Below are 8328 nucleotides of genomic sequence, written 5' to 3' on the forward strand. Positions count from 1 at the left end.
ATGACTGGGTCACCTGCACCAGCTCTATCTAGTCACCTGCCTCAGTGTTAGAAGTCAGCAGTGCAACGATGTCCTCCAAAGCACAGTTCTGTTGAATTTAAGTCACTCAGTGATATGGTTTGACTGTGTCTCCACCCAAATCTCATCTTGAATTGTAGCTTCCATAATTCCCACGTGTTGTGGGAGGATGCCAGTGGGAGATCATTGAGTCATGGGGGCAGTTTCCCACATACTGTTTTCATGGTAATGAATAAGTCTCACAATATGAAGGTTTTATACGGGGTTTCCCCTTTCACTTGGCTCTCTTTCTCTCTTGTCTGCTGCCATGTAAGACATCCCATTGCTCTTCCTTCATCTTCCACCATGATTACGAGGCCTCTCCAGCCACGTGGAACTGTGAGTCCATTAAACCTCCTTTTCTTTATAAATTACTCAGTCTCGGATAAGTCTTTATCAGCAGCGTGATTAACACAGTCAAGTAAACTATTTTTCTGTCAGAAAGCAATTCAAAGTTAGCTGATTGGTTTGACAATGAGGGCTGGCTTTGCCCACCAGGTGATATAGACGGTGTTTTTCATAATTAAACTGGATACGCTCAATCTGCAACTATTTAAAGCTCAGAAAATGTGTGGGAAAGAACATCCTTTGCAACTATTAACCTGATGAGGCAAATTTAGATGTCAACTTAAAAACATGCAAGGAGGCACATGATTATTCACAATTGTTTTAGCGGGGGGATGTGAGAAAATCTGGAAGACCACTGAATCTTCCAGTTCTCTTCAAATTAACCAGTGTTGGGAAGTTCGTTTAACCACCTAGAGTTGTGATTCTAGTTTTGCTCTGCAGAGGGCAGCATTGCTAAAATATTATTCGACTGTAAAGAAAGGCTCTTTTGTTTTTAAAACAAGCTCTTTTGGGCTAACTTATCTCTCCTGTCTTGTGACAATTTTATTTAATTTTTAATTTTGTGGGTACATAGTAGCTCTATATATTTGTGGGGTACATGAGATATTTGGGTACAAGCATGCAATGCATAATAATCACATCATGGAAAGTAGGGTATCCATCCCCTCAAGCATTTATCCTTTGTGTTACAAACCATCCAACTATACTGTTTTAGTTATTTTTAAATGTACAATTAAATTATTATTGACTATAGTCACCCTGTTGTGCTATCAAATACTAGGTCTAAGCTTCAGCATTTGTGACCTCAAGGAAAGAGTTACTATTTGACCAGAACAGAAACACAAAAGGCCTCTGTGTCAGGCACATTTTTCCAGGGCAGAAACAGCATTTTTTTCCTTTTCTAAACAATTATCTTTCTTTCCGGAGTCTAACACGGGCCCAGCACCAACAAGCAAGTGCCCAAAAAGTGTATGATGAATGGAAAGTAGAGCAGTCTCCAACTCCAGGGACGCTTTGGGTTAAACATGCAAGACATGGCTCACCAGCATTTCTGAAACCCTAAAACCCCCCCTTGATCAGATTGCTCCAAGTTCAAACAGTCCTTAGAAAGAGCAGCCACCACCTGGAAGGACTTTGGCTCCGGCTGACACAAAATGGCCTGACTCCAGCTACACCTGGTTACAGTGCTCTTTGGCCCCCGGAAATCTTCTGATGCCATTTCACTAAGAAAGTCACATGATTTTCTTATAGTTAGTACATTCCTGCCAGGCCTTAAATAAATGGCCAAAATTCTACACTTACAGCACAGGTTAAGTACAGAGACAAATTACCCATACTTCCAGGTGAATTCAGCTGTATCAGGAATTGAAACTTGCTCTCAAAATAAGAAAGGAAAGGGAGATCAGGTTGAAAGAAAAAGCATGAAGTAACGAATTTTGACTCTGAGGTTCTCAATTCCTCTTTTCCAGCCTTGTGTCTCCTCCCTGTGGTGTTCAGCTCCTACCCCCAGCTAAGTGTCTGCAAGTTATTTCTGGCTGCAGAAATTGTCTTCAGGCAAGTTTTAACTTGTGGGTGTTAACAGCTTCCACCAGGGCATTTGAGTATTTGTTTAATTTGAACTAAAATAAAGGCTTATGCTTCCTGTAAAGAGATCCCGGCATCAGGAACAAGTGTGGCAGGCAGTGTTTCCAGAGAACAGGCTCTCTGGCTGCAGCTAAGCCTGGAGACAGGCAGGGAAGGAATACAGAGGCCTCCACCCAGTATCCTCCCATGGAGATGCAAAGGTCCCACCACAAATAAGACAGGATGGGACTGAGTCAAGGTCTGTTGAACTAGAAACCTGTGTTCTTAACCCACCAACTCTGCTATTCTCACTCTCTGGACTGGCCCAGACTGGCCCTGGACAGGCTCAATACACGTTTGTTTAATTAAAAACAAACAAACAAAATATCATTGAGAAAGAAAATAAACTTTACCTGAAGAATGTGAGCCATTTTAAATTATCAGGCCCAAAGAGGCATTGAAATGTGACAGCAATTTCGCCTCACTCCCCGCCTTGAGCTAAGTAATCACCTCTTGAAGCCACTTCCTATGTGGGCTCAAGACTGACTGACACCAAGTGGCCATACATGAACCTAACAATGCCATATGCTAGATACCATAACTCTTACCCTATAGCTCAAGGTATAGCCAATCACAAATCAATATTACATCTGTAAGCCCGTGAGAATTCCTGTCAAACAACTTTGTATCAGACTAATCCTTGTTTCCTTTTGCCTTTAGAAACCTGCTTGTGGTCAGGTATTGGGGCTCATGCCTGTAATCCCAGTATTTTGGGAGACTGAGAGGAAAGAGGATCACTTGAGCCTAGAAGTTCAAGACCAGCCTGGGCGATATAGGGAGACCTTGTCTCTATGAAAAATTTAAAAATTAGCCAGGCATGGTGGCATGTACCTGTAATCCCAGCTACTTGGGAGGCTGAGATGGGAGGGTTGCTTGAGGCCAGCAGGCCAAGGCTGCAGTTAGCCATGATCGTGCCATTGCACACCAGCCTGGGTGATGGTGTGAGACCGTATCTCAAAAAACAAACCAAAAAAAAAAAAAAAAAAAGAGCCTGCCTGTAACAAATACATAAGGGAGCACTTCCAAGACAACTTGGAAGTGTTCCCCAGGCCGCTGTCCTCACTGTGACTCAAGTTAACTCCTTAAAATTGTATTTTGTGTCTCAGCTTCTTCCTTTAGGTTAACTCCCATGCAGGGCTTCGAAAAAAATAAAAGGATATTACATCCTCTTGTATCAGTCTTGTAAGTAAAAATCACTAGTAAATACAATATTCATGGTCATAGCTAATATACTATTTCCGTTTGTGTCTGAGAAGGAGGAAGGGAAGGGAGAAGGAAAGGTGAGAGGAGAGGACATGATATCTTTGACCTATGTCCACCTCTCTTTCCCAGTAGGCAAATGGAGAACCTGCTCTCTGGGAGAACAGTCAAATCAGTCCCACGGCCCTCTTCTCCCCGCAAGAACAACTGGTTCCTTCCTTCAGAGGAAGATGTGTTATCCCCACCAGAAGTGGTGAGCGCCTGGATTCCAAAACGGTTAAGAATTCGTAGATGTGACCTGCCTCATTCTGAAGAACCTCGGCCCAGCAGGTGTATGAAGCAATTAATTGCTCCACAAACCCTGAGAATTTCATCACTGGCCAGAGTAACGCTGAGGAGCTGTCCTCTCTTCTGCTAGAGTGTCTTCACTCAGGGGATTCTGGCAGGCGGGTTTCCTGGACAGATGTTTCTCATCCACACCTGTGGACCTCAGGAAACTAAGGGTGACCTCCACAGACATGGCCTTGATTTCCTTTCCACCAATGCCCATGAGATGTGGAAATTGAAGGAACATCCACACCAGGACCATACACTGAAACAAGCAGGTCAGGGCAGGGAAACTCCACACATCATGATGAGGCAGAGATGCTGCGGCCCCCCAGACCATTGTGTAGTAGAGGCGGCGTCATTTTACTATGCCTCCTCCCTGCCCTCAGTGAAGTCTGTGAAGGGAGGGGTCAGTGCAGCAAGGAGCTTGCTCTGCCCCAGAGAAGAGGGTGGAATGTTCGAGGACACATGAAGGCAGTTACTCTGCCTACCTTTTAAAACTCTTTCCTCCTGGGGAACGGGTTTATTATGTACTCCTAAACAGACTATATCCATTTATTCACTTCTTCTATAAATCTTTGAGAAAAACCTACTATATGCCAAGCACTTTTCTAGGCAAAGGAAATGCAATAGCCCTTTCTTCCCATAACTTCCAGCCTGGTGGGGAATAAAGGAATTAAATAAGCCATTATAATAAAAGGTGCTCAGTGTTATAACAGGAGGGGTACAAGTGCCACAGAGCAGGTGCACCTAACGTAATTCAGGCTGTTTCTGCCAGCTGTGGGATTTCATTTCACCCTACTTGTAAGCTAATTCGTTAGCCTGTTACTGTATCATGGATGTTGTCAGACGACATGAGACTCCTGGGTCAGAGACAAGGGGCCTTATTACTTACAGTCACAAAGCAGCATAAGCATTATGTTTGAGTTGTTTTCCTTGCTTCCAAGTCCCAGAGGACAACATGGGGCTCAGATAAATGCTGTCATGCAGTAGGCTGTATTACAGGAGAAGAACCTAGGCTTGGGGAATCCACCTCTTTCATAGCCGGTGGTAAGGAAACCTGCTCTTTGTTGCGGGGAGATATTATCTCATCCCTCAAGGTTATTCACAGCAAATAACCTGAGAAAGGGCCCAAGTGAAAAACAGTCAAGCCCTTGCATTCTTGGAAAAACCAGCAAGAACATTCCGAGCTCAAGTACAAGGATGTTCAGGGCCTCTCATAATAGTTCTCCAGGAATTCAAATTTTGAATCCCCCTTCAAGCTCCCACTCCTTTGAAGCCTTCTCAGACCCACAGCTCTCTCTTTCACCCAGAATTCTTTTTACCTTTACCTTCCATTTTGATATTTAATTATGTGCTGCTTTTTGTTGTCATCTTTTGTAGTCCCACAATGTCATCCACAAATAATGGCTCCAAAACAGCTTCTGAAGAAATAAAAAGAAAGCCCTTCTGTAGCTACCTGTAGGTGACAGGTGGACAGAGAAGAGGCAGGATCTCTTCATTTGTGATATTCACTCTGAAATTACCTTGGGTAAAGGCTTAATTTCTTCCTGGCCTGTAAATTGAAGATAATGATATTTGCCTACCTTGCCTTTTGAATTAATTAGTGGTTGTGTTGCATTTTGAGTCTACAGATGAAAGCCTTTTTGTAAGTACAGGGCACCATCATGATCATCATTATCACCATCATCATCATCTTCATCATCATTGCTATCATTGCCTTGGGTTCTGAAGATAAAAGTGATGGAATTCCCACACAGAGCTTCCAAGAAACTTGACCTTTCTAGCCCTTTCAACCTCCTCCTCTATGCTTTTCAGAAGGACTAACTCATTTTCCCCTTTTTTGAGACCTCACTGTTAGGAACTGAGAACCAGCCATAATTTCTGAGACACCTATGTTTTGTACACCCTGTGTAACCTGACTGTGCATTTCTCTTGGCAATCAAGCCTAGACCTTTCAACCATACTTCAAATCCAGAATATAAAAGAGCTCTATTAGAAGCAGAGGTAAGGAGACGCTTTTAAGAAAAGTTTCCAAAAAAAATCTCGGCCTGGTGCGGTGGCTCATGCCTGTAATCCCAGTACTTTGGGAGGCTAAAGCGGGTGGATCATAAGGTCAGGAGATTGAGACCATCCTGGCCAACATGGTGAAACTCCATCTCTACTAAAAATACAAAAAATTAGGCAGGAGTGGTGGCGCATGCCTGTAATCCCAGCTACTTGGGAGGCTGAGGCAGGAGAATAGCTTGAACTCGGGAAGCAGAGGTTGCAGTGAGCCAAGATCACTCCACTGCACTCCAGCCTGGGTGACAGAGCGAGACTCCATCTCAGAAACAACAACAGCAACAAAAGCAACAACAAAACAACCTCAGAACTTTTCAAAAAAAACTATTTTATTTTTTTCCAGAATTTCCCACTAAATAAATGTACCCTTTCTACTTGCTAGATGGTGGCATTCTAAAGAGGAATATTATTTCTTTACAACTTAATACTCTGGACTGGATGCCATATCCTTGGGAGCTTGTCAGTCTCTGAATTCAATAGAAGCTCAAATTCTGATTCTGAAAACTAGAGTCTTTTCCCGGGGAGATTGGCAGTGATATGGGTGACATCATGCTTTTGAAGGTTGGGAGCTGGGACCACAGGTAGTGTGGATTTGTTTTTTTTTTTTTTTTGTTTTTTTTTTTTTTTTTTTTGAGACGGAGTCTCGCTCTGTCGCCCAGGCTGGAGTGCAGTGGCCGGATCTCAGCTCACTGCAAGCTTCGCCTCCTGGGTTTATGCCCTTCTCCCGCCTCAGCCTCCCGAGTAGCTGGGACTACAGGCGCCCGCCGCCACGCCAGGCTAGGTTTTTGTGTTTTTTTAGTAGAGACGAGGTTTCACAGTGTTAGCCAGGATGGTCTTGATCTCCTGACCTCGTGATCCGCCCGTCTCGGCCTCCCAAAGTGCTGAGATTACAGGCTTGAGCCACTGCGCCCGGCCCTAGTGTGGGTTTTGAATTGATAGAGCAGAGCCAAGCAACTAGGGTCAGGTCATCACAAAAGAACCTGAGGTTGCCCTGGTACATAGAGTTAGTGTTCCGGGCCCAGTAATGAGGACAGTAAAATGCAATGGTTATTTTCTAAGCAGCCCTAGTCCCTTTGATTAGTATAATTGAAGTCTTGATTCTTCTGGAAAACTATTAAAATGGAATGGTTTGCTAAGCCAGGATCAGCCTTTTCACTTATCACTGATGCAGGTACCTCCTCTTTCTAAATTGGCGTTGAAATGCGAAAGCTGGTGAGAGTTGCAAGACCTAGAATAACTCAGCTACTCCTGAGATGCCAGCCCCCGCTTGTCTTTGAGTGAGCAATGACAAGTTGCATAAGGAGACTGAAGTTTTAATTTTGAGTTTTTGGTGACTCACATGCTTAGGCAGGCAATAATGATAACAGCAAACACATTTACAGTTCTTGCTGCGTGCTAGGCATTGCTCTATTCCTTTTGTATAAAATAAGTCATTTAATCCTCAAACAAGGAAGCAGTTGCTTTCTTCTTCTTCCTTTTTTTTTTTTTTTTAGACGGAGTCTCGCTCTGTCACCCAGGCTGGAGTGCAGTGGCACAATCTCGGTTCACTACAGCCTACATCTCCCGGGTTCAAGCAATTCTCCTGCCTCAGCCGCCTCAGTAGCTGGGACTACAGACGTGCAGCACCACGCCCGGCTAATTTTTGTATTTTTAGCAGAGACGAGGTTTCACCATGCTGGTCTCCACCTCTGTGCTTCACCCCTGACAATCATTGGTAAGCTTGGAAAATGCTTTCAATAACACATTAGCACCAGGGACAGATCCTAAGACCTAAACTATTTGGGGTACCCTCTTGAAGAAAAACAATACAAAAGAAGGTATCCAAACGTAGTTATGAAAGTGAACGTTTATTTAGAATGAAAAAATAGATTGCAATAAATTATAATTTTTAAAAAGCTGCTAAGAACCAGAAAACCCCTCAAATGACAAAATGTTTTATTAATTTACTGCCTGACACATCTCTATAATATTTTCTTCTATATCCTTTTGGCTGTAAAACCTTTGATCACTGCTCGATATGACAAATTTTGTCATATTTTCCATAGAGAAAAATAGAAAAAATAATACCTAGTCTTTCCTCTAGTTGATTTAAATCTATGTCCTCCAATCAGTTGTGTAGAAAAGTTTCTCTCTGGTTTGCAACTGATTACTGGTAAAGTCATGTACATTTTTAAGATTGCTATCCTAAATTTTGAAGCACCTCTATCAAGCTTTTGCTGTTTTCATTCATAAACTGCTATAGACACCTTGCTTTTGTAGTACTGCTTCAGACTTGCCTATAAACTCAGAGATCGATGTTGTGGCATGTGATTCTCATCAATACAGGAAAGAAAAATACATATAGTATATTAAAATCATCTATGCTGCATTTTCCAGTGTATTCCTGACAGGAAAGAACTTGTATTTTGACTAGTCTTCTTTGACAACAGCATTTTCTACTTACTGATAATTGCAAGAATGCTCTGTAGACTATCTTCCAGCTCCAAACATTTCAAACCTTGTTTATCCTTCACTCTCCTTATACTTAAGGGCATGGTTATGTCATGACATGGCCTCTGTCTCCTGCACCTTCCTGTCACGGTTCCCACTGAGTCAGCACAGTGAACAATAGGAGTATCCCCAGCAACAGCTTAACTCTACCTGGAAGAGGCTACAACACACACAGACACATTCCACTAAACCCAAACTAAATGAATCTCCCGTGCAACT

General features: G+C 42.9%; 1 long non-coding RNA gene across 1 annotated transcript; it reads left to right on the forward strand.

Annotated features, from left to right (window-relative positions):
* The first annotated feature begins 335 nt into the window (after window positions 1-335).
* LOC117063446 lies at window positions 336-4249 on the forward strand. Its single transcript, XR_004428930.1, has 3 exons — window positions 336-396; window positions 3135-3210; window positions 3364-4249. It is a non-coding gene; the product is annotated as an uncharacterized LOC117063446 (long non-coding RNA).
* The last annotated feature ends 4079 nt before the right edge of the window (window positions 4250-8328 follow it).

This window comes from Trachypithecus francoisi, unplaced genomic scaffold (genome assembly GCF_009764315.1).
Source record: "Trachypithecus francoisi isolate TF-2019V2 unplaced genomic scaffold, Tfra_2.0 Lachesis_group18, whole genome shotgun sequence".
Classification (NCBI taxonomy): Eukaryota; Metazoa; Chordata; class Mammalia; order Primates; family Cercopithecidae; genus Trachypithecus; species Trachypithecus francoisi.